We start from the raw sequence: 17320 nt of genomic DNA, 5'->3' as shown, positions 1-17320 counted from the left end.
AAACGACTCATTCGGCATCCTGCGGCTGCGATATCGGGTTCCAAATTGTTGGGTCAGCTGAGATAAATGATATCTTACCTTTGGTTGGTCTTGGATCGTTGAATTGAATAGGGTAGAGAGTGTTTGGCTTAAGTATGTGTTTATGATGGTGTAGGCTAAGGTGTAGAATGATGGAGATGGAAATGATTTAGAGTTTAAGGGGTATTTATACTCCCTTAGCACATGAACCTTAGGCCTATCTTCATTCTAAGTCCATGATCTAATTTCATCTCTTTTAGCCTACCATCCTTATATCGTTATAATTATTTTAATATTTTTTTTTTCTACTAACTCAAATTAATTATTCTGGTGAAATTAATATTTTAATATTATTCATGGAAATTTCAGGATGTTACAAGTCTACCCTCCATAAAAGAGGTTTCATCCCTGATACCTAACTTTTACTTTAACAAATCCGGGTAAAACTTGCGCATCTCCTCTTCTACTTCCCAAGTGGCATCAGATCCTTTACGATGCTTCCATATCATTTTCACCGAAGGGATAACTTTATGACGAAGTTTCCTCTCCTTACCATCAACGATCTCCACAGGCTGCTCAATATAGTTTAGTTGTTCATCAACCTCGATGTCTACTAATGGCACGTGAGAAGGTCATCAGCTATGCATTTTCTCAAGTAAGAAACATGAAAACTAGAGTGAATCCCTTCTAACTCTTCAGGCAAATCCAGCTTGTAAGCCACTTCGCCCACATGATCGACGATCTTAAACGGTCCAATGTACCTTGGACTTAACTTTTCTCTTTTTCTGAAACGAATAATCCTCTTCCAATGAGAGACTTTGAGCATCACATTGTCACCGACGTTAAACTCGATAGGTTGTCGCAGCTTATCAACATATGATTTCTGACGGTCTTGAGCATCTTTCATTCTTGCCTTGATCTGATCAAACCTTGAAGAGGTTTCTTGCACAACTTCTAGACTTCCAATCTCTTTCTGACCAATCTCTCCCCAACATACCAAAGTTCTACAACATCTACCATACAACATCTCAAACGACGGCATACCAATACTCGAGTGGTAGTTGTTGTTATAAGAGAATTCGACAAGATGCAAATTATCATCCCAACTTCATCCAAAGTCTAACACAAAAGCACGTAGTATATCTTCAAGGGTTTGGATAGACCTTTCAGACTGCCCATCGAATTGAGGATGATATGTTGTACTAATGTTCAATCTTGTTCCCATAGCTTCATGGAACTTCTTCTAGAATCTTGAGGTAAAATGAGTATTTCTATCAGACACGATCGTCAACGGTACTCCATGCTTAGCCACAACCTCTTTTATGAACACATTTGCTAACGTTTCTGATGAGATGGCCTCTCGTATAGGCAGAAAGTGAGCACTTTTCTGTAACAATCTACTTTTGATAAAAATAAATAAAAGAAATTTCGTTTATATAATAGCGTGTCGTTATTCAGTTTAGATAAATGAAATATTTGAGTGTGGGCTTGGACATTTAAAAAATAGAATAAGGGATGGTGATGGGCCTTAGGTCCATGGGATTAAGGGTATATAAACCCCTTAAACCTCCCTAAAACCCTAAACTCTCATTCTTATCATCTAGCCACCATAACACACTCAAAGACACAACCAAACACCCTCCTATATCCCAAACCAAGATCCGAAGGAAGAGACCCGAATTGGTGGGCGTTAGAGCATCGTGACGAGCAATACCTTCATCAAGACTACATCGAGTTTGTAAACCGATTCGTTTAAAGGTACATTTTATAACGAAATACTTTTTCAGCTCATTTAGTATTCCTAGATCTATACAAATGATTGAGACGAAACAAACGAAATGATTCTCAGTGGAATCCGTTAACGTTAGATAGGTTAATCGATGGTATAAAGAACCGTATATATATATGTATGTCAAGCGCACCATTTAAACGTAATATTTGGTGGGTTAGGGTTAGTAGGCATTGTGATTCCGAGCCTATTGATACCAAACTTGTGTTGTTTCATCGAGATTTGAAGGTTTATTGCAGATCCGATGTCTATTGACTTTTCTTGTTCATATCAATTTTGACGTTGACATTTGAGTCAACGAATGGATAAGTCTGATGCTCATTCGTTATGTCAAACGAATCGATTGTCATTCGTTATGTCAAATGAATCGCTGGTCATTCGTTAAAATAATCATAACGAATAAGATACATTCGTGTGTCTTTATAACGAATGAACCTCTCATTCGTCTTACAGAATTAAAGAATGGCATTCGTCATTCGTTATCCACCCATTCGCCATTTTAAGACAACGAATCAAGTCATTCGCTATAAGATACACTTTCATGCTCTTGTAACAAATGAGCCCTCATTCATCTTATAGAAAGCACGAATGGCCTTAGTCATTTGTTATGCACTCATTCATCTCGGATCAAGCCATTCGTTATAAGAATGGAACCATTCGTCATAACGAATGGGATAGCGAATAAAATAATCATTTAAGAATTCTAATAAAATAATCATAACTAGAACGACCCCAGCCAGGGGCTCTGCCCCTTGGACCCTGCTAGGGGCTACTGCCTCTAGACCCCGCTACCAAGGGCGCTGCCCCAAGACCCCCTTTTGTAGAGGGTTATATTAAACTAAAAATACGATATGGATAGTGATTGTTAATTGATACGTGTAATTGTTAGCTGGGTCTACAGTAATCCCTTCAGGATTGATTACGTGACCTAGAAACTGCACTTCACGCAACCGGAATGCGCATTTCAAGAACTTAGCATACATCTTCTCTTCCTTCAAAGTCTCCAATACTTCTCATAGATGCTCAGCGTGGTTGGATTCGCTCTTGGAATAAATCAATGCATCGTCAATGAATACGATAATTTACATGTCTAACATCGGCCGACATACCTTATTCATCATGTCCATAAATGCTGTTGGAGCATTCGTTAGACCGAACGACATCACGAGGAACTCGTAGTGTCCATACCGCATCTGAAACATTGCCTTAGGGATATCTGTCTGCTTCACCTTTAGCTGATGATAGCCTGATCTAAGGTCTATTCGTGACAACCAACTTGAACCTTGTAGTTGATCAAAAAATCATCAACCTGTGGCAACAGATATCGGTTATTCACCGTAAGCTTGTTCAACTCACGATAATCTATACACATTCTCATACTCCCATCCTTCTTCTTCACAAACAACACCTGTGCACCCCACGGGGAAACACTCGGCCTTATAAAACCTTTGTCGAGGAGTTATTGTAGTTGGGACATCAATTCTTTCATCTCGGACGGCGCCAGGCGGTAAGGTGCTTTCGCGATGTGTTGTGCTCCTTGTATTAAGTCTGTCTAAAATTCTATCTCTCGCTTCGGTGGCAACCCCGGAAGATCCTCAGGGAACACTCCTGGGTATTCGCGCATAACATGAACATCTTTCACTTCTTTCGTCTCGGCCGTAGCTTTGACAACATACGCCAGGTAGGCACCACACCCTCGCCTTAACAATCCTTCGGCTTTTATCATTGAAATGACATTAAGCCCTGAACTTCTTATCTCCATAAACCGTCACTTTACCACCATCCAGGGACTTTAACCTTATCAACCTACTCTTACACACTATCTGAGCCTCAAACTCAAATAGCCAATCCATCCATAAAATCACATAGAACCCTCCTAAGGTCATAACATATAGGGTAACAGGGACCTCACGTCCCTTTTAACGATATCTTACAATCCTTAGCCATTCTCATTATCCTAACCGAGGTTTCACTAGCTTCCTCCAGCTTCAGTACATTCCCTGGCCATTTGATCCATTTTGCCACAACAGAAACATGCTGATTTCTCATTGCACTCATGAGCATAGTGCCCCATCTTTCCGCACTTATAACAGGCGTTTGATCCAACTCTGCATTGTCCTTCGTGCGCCTTCCCACATTTGTGACAAATATCAGTCCCAACACCCTACTTGCACTCGCCACCGTGCATCTTGCCACATGTCTTGCATGACTTCCTTTCCCACACATTCTTTCACTTATCCTTAGAGTTCCACAACTAAGTACTGGGTCGTTTAGTAGGAGCAACCCTTTTCTGTTAGTACACAGTTTTGCGTCTCGAGTCTTTGTATTTAACGTTAATGTATTTGTTGTTTAATTTATGTAATAAATTATTAAGACCTTAAGTTAGTTTGTTAATGTAATGTCTAGTTCGCTAAGGATGTTAGCGAACTAAGACCTAAGTGATTATCCCTCTTGATTCGTTAAGGATGTTTAACGAACCAGGGGGTGATTCATTAAGGATATTTCTATTTAATGTATGTAACGAAGTGCACTCTAGTTCGTTAGGGGATGTTAACGAACTAGGTCTATCTTCTATTTATATGTGAACACTATTCACAATTAATGTAAGTTTTGAGAATTATATTATCGAACCTCTGTCCAGATCTACTCTCAAGCTTCATTAACATATTCAATCTTAATATTATACATACACATACATACAACTAACACTAATACTAATACATAACATATAATCAATAGCATCAAGCACTAGATCCGCATAATCGGTTAAGTAATCATAGATCTGAGATCGATTTAGGCGTTCACAAGTGGTATCAGAGCTTTCGGGGATTCAATTGCTCTTGATTTGGTTATTAATTCATTAATTTAGGACTGTTAATTGTTAATTTGGTATTATTCAGTGTTCGGTTTGAGTTTGATCAAATTCAGTGTGAATTTTATTAAGATATGGATTGAGTTTGGTTAATTTGTGGTTTGGTAAGGTATTAGTAAGGTATTGGTATTGTGATTGAGAATTGGTTTGGATCTGTTTTTGGCCAAAACAGGGGATAGTTTTGGTTCAAATTGGATTCGGAATAATGATAATTGGTTTATAAGGAGTATTGATTTGGTTTCGCGTTGTACTGACGAGTATTTTGATAATTCACTTGTGCGATTTTGTTGAGATTTAAAGTTGTATTACAAATTTGTGTTTCTGGGTTTGTGTTATTCATTTCCCGAAATCTGGAAATCTTCATTTGAAGATTTGAAGATTTGAAGACTTATTCGTTAAGTTTTCAACCTAATTCGCTATCCTATTCAAATTGATTCGTTAAAATATTTAGCCAGTTCGTTATAAATTTTGGTTAATTCATTAACCAATTCGCTACACTTGCTGATTCGTGTGACACGTGTTTACATTGGAAATTGTGTTATAACAACTTTGCCACGTGGCATTCTTTGTCAGAAGTTTTTTACAAACCGTTGTAACAAACCGTTTCGCTATAAGAGTTGATTCATTAATCAACTATAGCTGATTCGTCATCGGATTCACTAAGCTTTCTCTTAGTGATTTCTTGATATATTCACTTGATTCGCTAAAACAAAAACCTTTTCAATTCGTCAAAGCTACTGTTTCTAATTCGTTACAAAATTTCAGATTCGTTATATCAAACATTTCCAATTCGTTACCTGATCAATCTTAAAATAGTTAAGATTTGATTCGTTGATTACTATTCACAGTTCGCTACAACTGTTCACAGTTCGTTACCTCCACTGTTTACAATTCGGTAATCTTATTTTCAAAATTAACCCTTAAAGTTCAAAACTTGTCAAAAATGGCTGGTATGTATGCATTAGCGTCTCAAAACATGTTGATGCAACAAATGTTACAACTGGATACCGAGATCGGTTCACATTCAAAGTGTCAACGTTTGATGAAATTTAGCGATTTAGCTAAATGGGAACCCCGTTTTTGTGCTCATCTAGGGTCAGTTCACCCTGATTGTTCATATTGTTTGGATGAGGTTTACACCGTTCCAATGATTGGGGATGAGACTATTGGTTTTACACCTAAAGCTATCTCTCAATACTTGGTTGAAGAGAAGAAAGCATTAGAAATTGAGACAAAAGCTTATTCTACTCTTACTATGGCTTTACCTGAAAACATCTTTCACTAAGTAGGAAGTATTAAGATTTGTGCTTCTTTATTTCAACATATCAGTATGAGAAGTATGAGAAACACCGCTGAAAGCAAAAAGGTTATGCTCAAGTTTCAATATAGAAACTTTAATCTACTGAAGGGTGAAACTGTTGAAGAGATGACAACACGATTTAATCATTTGATATCCGAAATGGATAAGATGAAATTGGAGATATCTGAATTTGACAAGATTGATACTATTAAAAGTGCTTTACCAAGTTCTTATTCAACTTTCCTTATGGTGTTTAAGGAGGATAATTATTCTAGTAATGAGGATCTGACTGCATCTGAATTTCTGCAAAAGATCGAGGCTTGATAATATGATCTTAAATGTCAGATGTCTTCGAAAGATAATCAAGATCCTGCATTCTATGGTGGAAGCATGCCATTAAGCTCAACCATTTCACCTATCACTGCTTTTCTCACACAAACTGTAAGTGATAATGCAACAGCTATCTATAGTGATCCACGTGCTTGTTTCTACATAGTTAGAAATATTGGTTCATCTGGAGGATCTGGGAGTTCATCATCAAATCAATTCTCATCACAACCAAATGTATACATGAGAGAAGTTGAACAAAATTTTGCTTTCTTATCTGCTTTCATGACTTCATATGAGAATTTGGTTAGTAGTAAAATTGCCACAAGTGATTTGACTGATGAAGATTATGATCAAATTGATCCTGATGATTTAGAACTGATGGACTTGAAGTGGAATATGGCTATGATAGTCAGGAAAGTGAAAAAGTTCATATAGAGAACGGGTAAAGATCTTCCATCTTTGAACAAGAAATTGGGGTTTGATAAATTAAAGGTTAAGTGTTACAATTGTCAAGAGTTTGGTCACTTTTCCAAAGAATGTGATAAAACTAAAAAGGAGTAAACCGGTCCCATAAAGCAAGATCAAAATTCATCGGGAAAGAATGGTAGTGATGCTGGAAAGTCTTCTGGAAGTAAACCTTCGTCTTCTGGATCTCAAGCAATGTTATCTAACGTAGATGGAGATGACTGGTCACAAAAGTTATTATGTGGTAACAATCAAGCAAATCTTGCAGTGTTCGGATTTCCTGAGTACTTTCAAGATGTAAGTGGAAGTGAAATTTCTTCTGATGCTGATACTGAGTCTGAGTCTGATGATTCAAGTGAAAAGCTTCCAACTACTTTCGCTTGCATGGCAAAGATAAGTGATTCAACCACGTCTGCTTAGATGGCTAAGCAAAATGAGGTTAGTAATTCTACTTCTAACTTATCATGTGTTGATTGTGAGACCAATAAGTCTAAGATAGATGCCTTAAAACTTCAAAATGATAATTTTCTAAAAGAGATTGTTTCGTTAAAAGATAATTATAGGCAATCCTTGAACTCTCAAATGAATTCAAGAGAGAAAATTGAAGCTTTAACTATAAGTAATAATGATTTTAAGGCTGAGTTGTCGGTGAAAATGACCATCAATGATCAAAAATTTCAAAAAATCTTGAAACATAGATCAAAGATAACCGAGCTTGAAAATGAGGTTCTTGATTTAAATAACAAATTGGGCAAATTCAGAAACTCTTCCTTTTTGCTAAATGAAATAATTGAAGTATCTGGTAAGCAAAAAGATTCAAAGAAAAGAATAGGTTTTGTTGAAATTCCACCACCTTTTCATAATAATTACAAACCAAATCCTTTTGCTAGACAAGAAGAGGATGTGATTGTTAAAGAATCTGTGATTCCTGAAAAGACAAAATCAGTTAAACCTGAAAGTGTTAAAGGCCAACCTTCATTTCAGAAACCTCATGTTCAAAGCAACAAAATCTTTGTTAAAATGTTGACAAAGTTATCATTGAGGATGTGTTCGAACCTGAAATCATACACAAAAACAAGAACATTCCAAGTTCTTATCACATACTGTGTGAACCTCATGAATTTGAGGAGGCTGTGTATGGTTCGCACACAACCAAGGTGAACCAAGATGCTCATGTTAATGTCAAACCAGTAAGGTCCAAGAAACCAGAAAAACCCAAAATTTCTGATGAGGATTTGATGCGTTTTATAAATCCACCTGTTTCCACGCCATCTACTGGTAGAGTATTTAAATTAAAGGGGATAGACACGATGTTTACAGAGAAAGACATTCCAATAAGTATTATTAAACCAGAACTTATTGAGAGTGTATTTCAAAATGAAACTTCCAAGATTCAAGATATTGAACGTCTGTATGCTCAAGCAAAAACATCGACTTCATCTGATCCATTAACTAAAGCAAAGCAATTTTTAAAACAGGCTAAGAAAGTTCAATTTGTGAAGTCAACTGGAACAGATACGCTGAAAAGTTTTTCAAACTGTTCTAATTTAGATTTCTACTTGAAAAAGAAATCTGAGTTATCTGATGATTTTCTAAGAGCATAACCAAAAATGTGAGTCATCATTCATCTTCTGGGATACATGTTCAGACTAATTCTCAACATCATCATGTTGACATGCGAAGCTGTTTCCTTTGCGGTCAACAAGGTCATGTAGTAAGAAATTGTGGCCAGAAGAGCTATCAGAATCTTCATCCTTTTATCAAGGACCATTCCAAACCGGTTCCTTTGATAAAGGAGATTCTGAAACGACCTGTGTCGTATGCTGATGATACTCATATTATGTTCTCTAACGTGCATCCTCGAAAAGTTGTTCATCTGAATGAAACTCTTGGTTCTGTTAAACCAAAGTTTATTCCAACTGAACCGTTATGCAAAAATGTTAATTCAAATGTAGTTCAAGCTGCGTATCTAAGACGAAAGTCTAAGAAACCTGTAACTTATTCTCAAGTTGCTGAACAACAGTTGAATGCGACTAAGTTTAAATTTTCTCAAGAAAACCAAAAGGTGCCCAAGACTAAGGTCTGGGCTACCTTTTTGAACTAATCATTTTTATTTGTGTTGGGTACATCTAAGACCATTTATGGTGAAAACTGGATCATGGATAGTGGATGTTCTCGTCATATTACTGGAAATCTCGATCTCTTAACAAATGTAAGAAATATTCAAGGAGGTTATGTGGCGTTTGCTGGGAATTCTGGGGGTATGATTACACAGGAAGGTGATGTTTCAAATGGGCATATTACTTTTGAGAAGGTTAACTATTGTGATAAAGTGGACCATAATTTATTGAGTGTGTCGCAATTCTGTGACAAACAATACACTACAGTATTTACAGATAAAGAGTGTTTGATCTTAAAACCGGGGTATGTGATTCCCGAGGTTATGGTTGTCATGCGATCACCACGATCAAATGATATTTATGTCTTAAATATGAGCTCTAAAGTATCAACATCGATCGAAACATGTTTTGTCTCGAAAACAACCGAGAAAGACTCTATTCTATGGCATCGTAGAATGGGTCACATTCATGTTCGTAAGATGAACTATCTAATGTCAAATGATCTAGTTGAAGGTGTGTCTTTGAAGAACATTAAGTTATCCGATCACTGTGCTGCTTGCAAGAAGAGCAAATAGAAGAAAAAGTCACATCCTTCTATGTTATTAAATTCCATTGATACTCCTCCTGAGCGACTTCATATGGAAAATTTATTCGGTCCAGTGAATCATGCGAGTATTTCTGGGGATTGGTATTGCCTAGTAGTTACTGATGATTATTCACGATCCTCATGGGTCTTGTTTATGAGTTCAAAAGATCAAACACCAGTTATCGTTCCAAATTTAATCACTAAGATCGAATCACTATACAAACAGAAAGTGAGAAGAATTCGAAGTGATCATGGTACTGAATTTAAAAATACTGTATTGGATTTCTTTTGTTTACAAAAGGGAATTCATCGAGAATACAGTGCCCCATACGTACCACAACAAAACGATGTAGATGAACGAAAGAACGGAACTTTGATTGAAGCTGCTAGAACGATGCTTGCTGATTCAAAGCTTCCTATCCAGTTTTGGAATGAGGCAGTGAATACTGCTTGTTATACACTCAATGGAGTTCTAACTATTAAAAGACTCAAGAAGACAAGTTATGAGCTGTTGAATAATTGTAAACCTAATTTAAAGTACTTGGAACCATTTGGGTGTCCTTGTACGATATTGAAAAAGGACGTGGGAAAGTATGATGAAAAATCCATTGAATGATATTTCTTAGGTTATGCTTTTCCTAAAAAATGAGTATTTAATTTTACGTCTGGTTGTGTTGAAGAATGGTACCATGTGGACTGTCAAAAGTACACTACTCAACCAGATGAATATTTAGTCCGTGCTTATTTTGAAGAACAATTGGTAATTCCAAGATTTGCAAGTTCTAATAATGTTGAAGTTCCAATTGATGCTCCAACAGAAGAACCTGATAATGAGTTTCGAGTTCTCTTCGACAGCACATTTACTTCATCTGATGACACTCTAGTTGTTGATCAAGTTATCGAACTTGATAGTGATGTTTCATCTCACGATCTGGGTGAACACTACACTAATTTATTTGAAACTGTTGATGTTCCTGAGAATCCCACTCTTAAGATTCATAATTATCATCCAAAAGAAAACCTTATTAGAGAACTTGATGTGGGATTTCAAACACGACATCAAGTTGCTTCATCAAGTGAAAATAATGTATTGTGTGCTTATGCCGACTTACATTCGTCTGGGATTGTAAATCTTGCTAAATTCACTTGCTTTCTATCCCAAGTTGAGCCAATGACTCCTCGTATGGCACTTCTAGATCCTTCTTGGGTAGAAGCCATGTAAGAAGAATTACAGCAATTTGCACGTTTGGATGTTTGGGATCTTATTGACAAACCTGCTAGAGTCAAGAAAGCTATTCCGACTAAGTGGGTATATAAGTGTAAGAAAGACGATCGTGGGGTAATTGTGAGAAACAAGGCATGATTAGTGGGGCAAGGTTTTCATCAGTAAGAGGGTATTGATTACACTGAAGTATATGCTCCAGTTGTAAGATTAGAGTCGATTCGAATCTTTCTAGCGTATGCTGCTTACAAGAACATTAAAGTATATCAAATGGATGTCAAGAGTGCTTTTCTCAATGGTGAACTTCATGAGGAAGTGTTTGTTTTACAGCCTCCTGGTTTTGAAGACCCTGATTATCCTGACCGAGTTTATCGTTTAAACAAGGCATTATATGGTCTACATCAAGCCCCGAGAGCTTGGTATGGCACGCTTGCCGACCATCTGACGGATAATGGTTTCGAACATGAAACTGTTGATTGCACTTTGTTTAATAAAAATATTGGTGAAATCTTCTCCTCGTCCAGATTTATGTAGATGACACAATCTTTGGGTCAACAAACGACACGTTGTGTAAAGAGTTCGAGAAATCAATGCAAACCAAGTTCGAGATGAGTTCGATGGGAGAGATGAATTTCTTTTTAGGGTTGCAGGTTCATCAGTCTGCGAAAGGAATATTTATTCACCAGACAAAGTATGTGAACGATGTCTTGAGCCGATTCAAGATTACTGCCGGAAAAATCCCTTCTACTCCTCTTCCCGTGGGTCACAATTTATCACCGGATGAATTGGAGGATACCGTTGATCCGACCCTCTATCGAGCCATGATTGGTTCTTTAATGTATCTAACTGCTTCTCGACCCGACATAATGTTTGCTGTTTGTTTATGTGCTAGGTACCAAGCTAGTCCCCGAGTGACTCACCTGGCAGCGGTTAAGCGTATTCTTCAATATCTAAGGGGCAATCCTGACATCGGGTTATGGTACCCCAAAGACGATACTTTTGATCTTACCGCTTACTCAGACTCAGACTATGGAGGATGCAAGATTAATTTCAAGTCAACCACATCAGGATGTCAATTCTTAGGAAGCCGACTTGTTTCCTGGCAGTGTAAGAAGCAGACAACGGTCTCCACTTCAACCGCCGAAGCTGAGTATGTTGCAGCCTCGAGTTGCTGTTCCCAGGTTTTGTGGATACAACAACATCTTCGCGACTACGGTTTGAAGTTTCTTACTACTCCCATCTTAATTGATAATTCTACTGCTATTAGTATCACCAAAAATCCCGTACAACATTCTAAAACGAAACATATCGAAATTCGATATCATTTCATATGGGATTGTTATGAAAAGAAATTAATTGACCTTGAGAAAGTACATACTGATTTTCAGAAAGCCGATCTATTTACCAAAGCCTTTGATAAAACGCGTTTTTAATTTTTGCTTGGTTTAAATGGATTGAAGACCCTCGCTAATATCCTGAAACACGGATGATTATCTGTCTTTTCTGTTACTTTTAGTTTAAAATTTATTTTGTTTTTAGGTTTTAGGGGGTGAAACTTAGAAAATACAAAAATATTGTGAATTTCGTTTGTATAGATAAAACCCAAAAATATTAGAAAACTTTGAAAAATCAAAAATACTGTGATCTTTCCTGAATTTATTTTGAAAAACCAAAATCATCTTAAAATTTGAAAAATAAAAAAGATTGTGCTTTCAGTTTATACAGAAAATTTTGAAAATGTCAGAAAAATTGTGAATTTCCTGTTTTTTAAAGATAAATCCGAAAAGACAAAAAGATTGTGTTTTTAGTATGTAAAGAGAAAAACCAAAAAGATTTTTGCTTACGTTCACTGTAAATTATGTCATTTACTTCAATTTGAAAGACATATACTTGTATATGTTTGGTCCTAATAATTTCTTGTAAATCTTTGGGATAGCCATTCAACTGACAATGGAAAGTATTTGGGATGTTCGTTAAGCTTTCTACTTTATTTTTAGCTGAAAATTATGTCAGTTATTTAAGTTTGTGAAGCATGCTTGCATGTATTGGTCCTATTATCTATTTATAGATGGATAGGATAGCCATTAATTTATGAACTTAAATTAACTGGGTCGACTAAATTTGTTTATGCTCCTCAAAATTTTGAGTTTTTGAAGCAAAAAGAGAAAATGATAGTACATTGACTATTTGACCCCAAATCCAGAAACAAATAAGCTTAAAAGACTGAGTGCTTAATCATTGTTGCATTGACAGGTCTTAAACATGCTGTTAGAGTAAAGTAAGTGATATAAACCTAAAGAAAAGCCAAATTGAAAGAGGTGTTAGTCTCTAGCAAAAGTTTCGGTAAGGATGGTAGAAATGTAATAACCAGTCATACTCAAGCTGTATAGTTGTTGATCTCCCAAAAATATAATAAAACAAATAACAAGCGTTAGGATTCTGGACACTGTGAGTCTTTATGCGGCTTAATCATCTGGGTATTCATAAACATGAATATTTTATTCGCTTTTAGAGCAAACCCAAAGTCATTAAACTTGATCACTGCTATACTTCGTACAATCCAAATTACTGACTTGATCAAAATCCGCTGTTAGTCATACAATTGTTCCTCCCTTGCGCGCGTCTCAATACCAATAAGAAACGGACCCCAGGGGATACAATGTATGTAAGCCGACAGATGGACTCGTACATACTCACTCACAGTAAAGTAAACTTGATGCATTGCTCAAAAATTGTAAATTTCTCAATTGGTACTCAAAATTTGATCAACACTATAATGGTTTAAGTCAAGTTGGGGTGATTTGGCAAAAATCAAATTAAGCTTGAACCGAGATTAGGGGCTGATAGTTTCTGATATTCTGTGCGCTAATTGAACCCTAAATCATATCACAAAAATGCTTGAAGGCTTGTTATAAGATTTAAGTGGATAACAATATCAATGACCGACTTAACGCCAGTCATAATATTGCTGAAATATAAAACTGTGATGGAAGACATTTTGGTCAATATGATTCTCTGCTCAAACTCAACAAAAATAAAAAAATATGTATTGCTTTTGAAAAACTATAAATTCACAAAAAGATTGTCTATTTTTTTGTTTCGGATATTTTTTCATGTAAATACATTCTTTAAATATTTCAAAACACCAAAAATATTTTTCATTTTCGTTTTACATGTTTATTTAAATTTTTTTTAGGTTATGTTTCAAATTCATGAAACGTTTTAAGTTATTCGTTTATCAAGATAAAGGTTCTCGGTAACTCCTTTAAATTATTCTTTTTAGGTTAATTTTTGTTGGGCCTAGTTTTGTGGTTTGAGCTTGTTTGTATTTAGTTCTAGCTATTGGGCTTGGGTTATTATGGGTGCATATGTAAACCGAGAACACTCATGTGTTCTCGGTGGGCTTTTGGTGTTTGGGACGGCCTATTGGTTGTTTCCCTATATATAGAGATGTAATGTATAGGTTTAAGGGTTGTTGATTCCGAGTTGTATTGTAAGTTCTTAAGCACTCGACATATTCAATAATATAAGTGTGTTTTGAAGCAGTTCCGTGTTACTTTTATTGTTTTTATTCGTATTCTTGAGTCACCGAGTGTTAGTATTCCGGACCAATACTCGGTTAGTTGATATCATATTGTAGTGATCCAGATTCGGGACTTACAATTGGTATCAGAGCCTTTGACGAATTCAGGCTCGTTATTGTGGTATCAACGGATTCAAGATATCAAGGTTGGGTAGTTCTTGTGTTTTTCCGGCGAGTAATTGATTGGAGAAGAAGATCACAGACGATATTTTGGCCAAAGATTGACTTATCTTTGGAAACAATTTGAATCACACTAAATTAGGAATTAAGTTGTTGCCAAAACTCACTGGTCAAGCTTTTTCTCGGTGTTCTCGACTGGAAAATAGAGTTCTTGGCAAAGAAACTGAAATCTCGGTTGTGTTTGATCTCGGCAATATACGTTTTTGGCCACTGGTTGTTTTCGGTCAAAAGAAGTTCTCGTCCAAGAGTGATTCTCGGTCATTCATTGATAAATTCTTAGGTTCTCGGTCAACATTTGGTCAACCTTAGCGTTCTCAGTCAACGTTTGGTCAATCGCAGCGTTCTCGGTCAACTGTTCAGCCTGTTGTTTGGGCCTGTTATTCTTGAACTTGGACCGTTCTACTGGGCTTAAATTTAACCGGACCAAAGTACAATTTTCAATCAGTAACGAATTTGAAATGACACAATTAACTAATGGCAGCAATTCAACCAACTCGTCACTTCACCAAGAACTTGACTCCATCATGGGCACTGCTACTCGTATACCCCGTTTGTTATCCCACGAGGGTTTCTGTGAGTGGAAATTTCATTACGAACATTATGCCAAAATGAAAGATTCAAAGATTTGGAAAAGTATCGTGAGGGGACCTCAAAGGATCACCTATCAAAGAGATGGTTCAACTGAGGTTCTTGTGAAACCGGTTGCTTAATACGATGATGATGACTTTGCAAAAGTTAAAGAGAATGAGAAAGCTTTATCAACTCTAACCATGGCACTCTCACCCGAGATTGCTCTCCAGTTTAGAGAGCTCCAATCAGTTAAGGAGTTATGGGCTGCACTGATAGAAGTTTATGAGGGTAATGAGGATATGAAGAGAAGTCGCCAAGATTTGTTGCGACAGAAGTTTAATATGTTCAATCATGTTCTGGGAGAAACAGTGGAATCTCAACTTCAGAGGTTTATATCCCTCGTAACTGAAATGAGAACTGCTGGGATCTTTCTGCAAACCTCAGAAATTAACAACAAGTTAGTAAACTCGCTGCCGAAAAATTGGGACATGAATATTGCAGTTATCAAAAAGACCAAAGATCTTAATAGAATGAGCATGACTGAAATGATTGCCACCATTAAAGCATGCGATATGGATGATAAACAACGGGCAATAAATCATGCGAGTTCTTATAGTGCTGTTGGTTATAATGTTGCTTCTAACAGTGCCCTCATGTCTCAAGATAGCTTCTCATTATTCAAACCTACTCAATAACCACCACAGGGAAACTTTCAGATGTTTTCGTCCACCCTCGGCCAGTCATCATCATCAAATGCACCTAATCCAGCTCCAATATTTTTCACCAAATCTGCTCAGTCTTCAAATGATTTTGCTAAAACCACTTCTAATCCAAACCCCAGTCAGATCCCCTTCATGCCTAAGGAAACTCAAGAGAATATCGCTTTAATGGCGGGTTTTATGAACTGCTATCACGCTTTTCTGGCCGGAGATTTGTTTCAACCGGTGGTTACTGCTGAACTAGATCAAATTCATCCCGATGATGTTGAAGAAATGGACATCTCATGGCAAATTTCCATGGCAGTCTTTCGTGCAAAGAAGTTTACCAAGAGGACGGGTAGAAATAACTGGAACATGCCAAATAATCAAAAGGTGTGTTTTAACAAAGAAACTCTCAGGTGCTACAACTGTCACGAGCCGGGTCATTTTGCTCGTGAATGCACTAACCCAGCTAAGGATGGGAATACGGAAAGGGCCTTGTTCCAGTTGGGAATGCTCGGGGTGAAGCTGGAGGTAGTTCTGGAAATGGTGAAAGAGGTATGGTTGCTCAAACGTTCTCATGGGAAGGTCAGATGGCTGCGCTGAACATTGGAAATCAAACTGCTAATTTCGCAACAGTTGAGGAATCTGAAGAGGAGAACACTGCTGAGGAGAAGGTCAAGAAGCTCCAGTTTGCATATATGGTGTTCACTTCTCCGGATTCATCTGAGATACGTTTTCAACCATGTTCTTTAAATTGTGGTGAGAAGATAGAAATGTATAAACTTCATAATGATAGTCTAATCAGAAATATGGAAAGAATAAAATCAGAAAATTTCAAACTTAAGAAAAATGAAAAGGGTTTTCTAGACAAAGTAGAATCTCTTAACAAAGACATTAAAAAACTTAAGTCTGATTTTAGCATAAAGAGTTGTCATCATCTAGAGGCCAAACAAGAAATCGCTGAGTTGACTGCTAAATTGGAGGCCTCTAAGTCTGAAATTATAAATTTAACTAGCAAGTTTGAAAAGGCTGAACTTGATTTTAAGAAATTCGATGGTTCCAGTAAAGTTGTCAACTCAATGATTGAAAATCAACTGTGGTGGAAAGAAAATGAAGGTGAGGGGATAGGATTCAGTCAAGTTCCCCCACCATACAACCATAATTATGTCCCCACTCCTGTTACCAAAGAACATGAAGAAAAGATAAAGGACATGAAATATGGTAAACAAGATAAGGGTGATGGGACAGGCTCTGCAAATACTGGTCCATCCACCTCATGTATGAACGATTCTAATGTGTCTACTTCATGTGCAGAAAAAGTAATTGTGAAGGAGTGGACTGATGAGGACGACGACCCTAGCTTTGATTTTGATAATAATTTTATTTCTAATGTTTCTTTAGAACTTCCTGCTTTGAATTCTGTTATTCCGACTGTTTGTGTGGGCTCTGTTTTAAAGAGCAAGGATACTTGTGTGATTGATTCCGTTGAAACCTCAAACTTTAATAACGTGATTTCTAATAAAAACAAAATTCCAAAAAATTCAAAAACATCAGAAAAATATGTTGCACCTAAGTTTGTCAATG

The sequence above is a fragment of the Bidens hawaiensis genome, unplaced genomic scaffold, assembly GCF_021521415.1.
Source record: "Bidens hawaiensis isolate Kalapana, Puna unplaced genomic scaffold, B.hawaiensis_p1.1 tig00005104_1, whole genome shotgun sequence".
NCBI lineage: Eukaryota > Viridiplantae > Streptophyta > Magnoliopsida > Asterales > Asteraceae > Bidens > Bidens hawaiensis.
Note: the sequence above shows the minus strand (reverse complement) of the source record.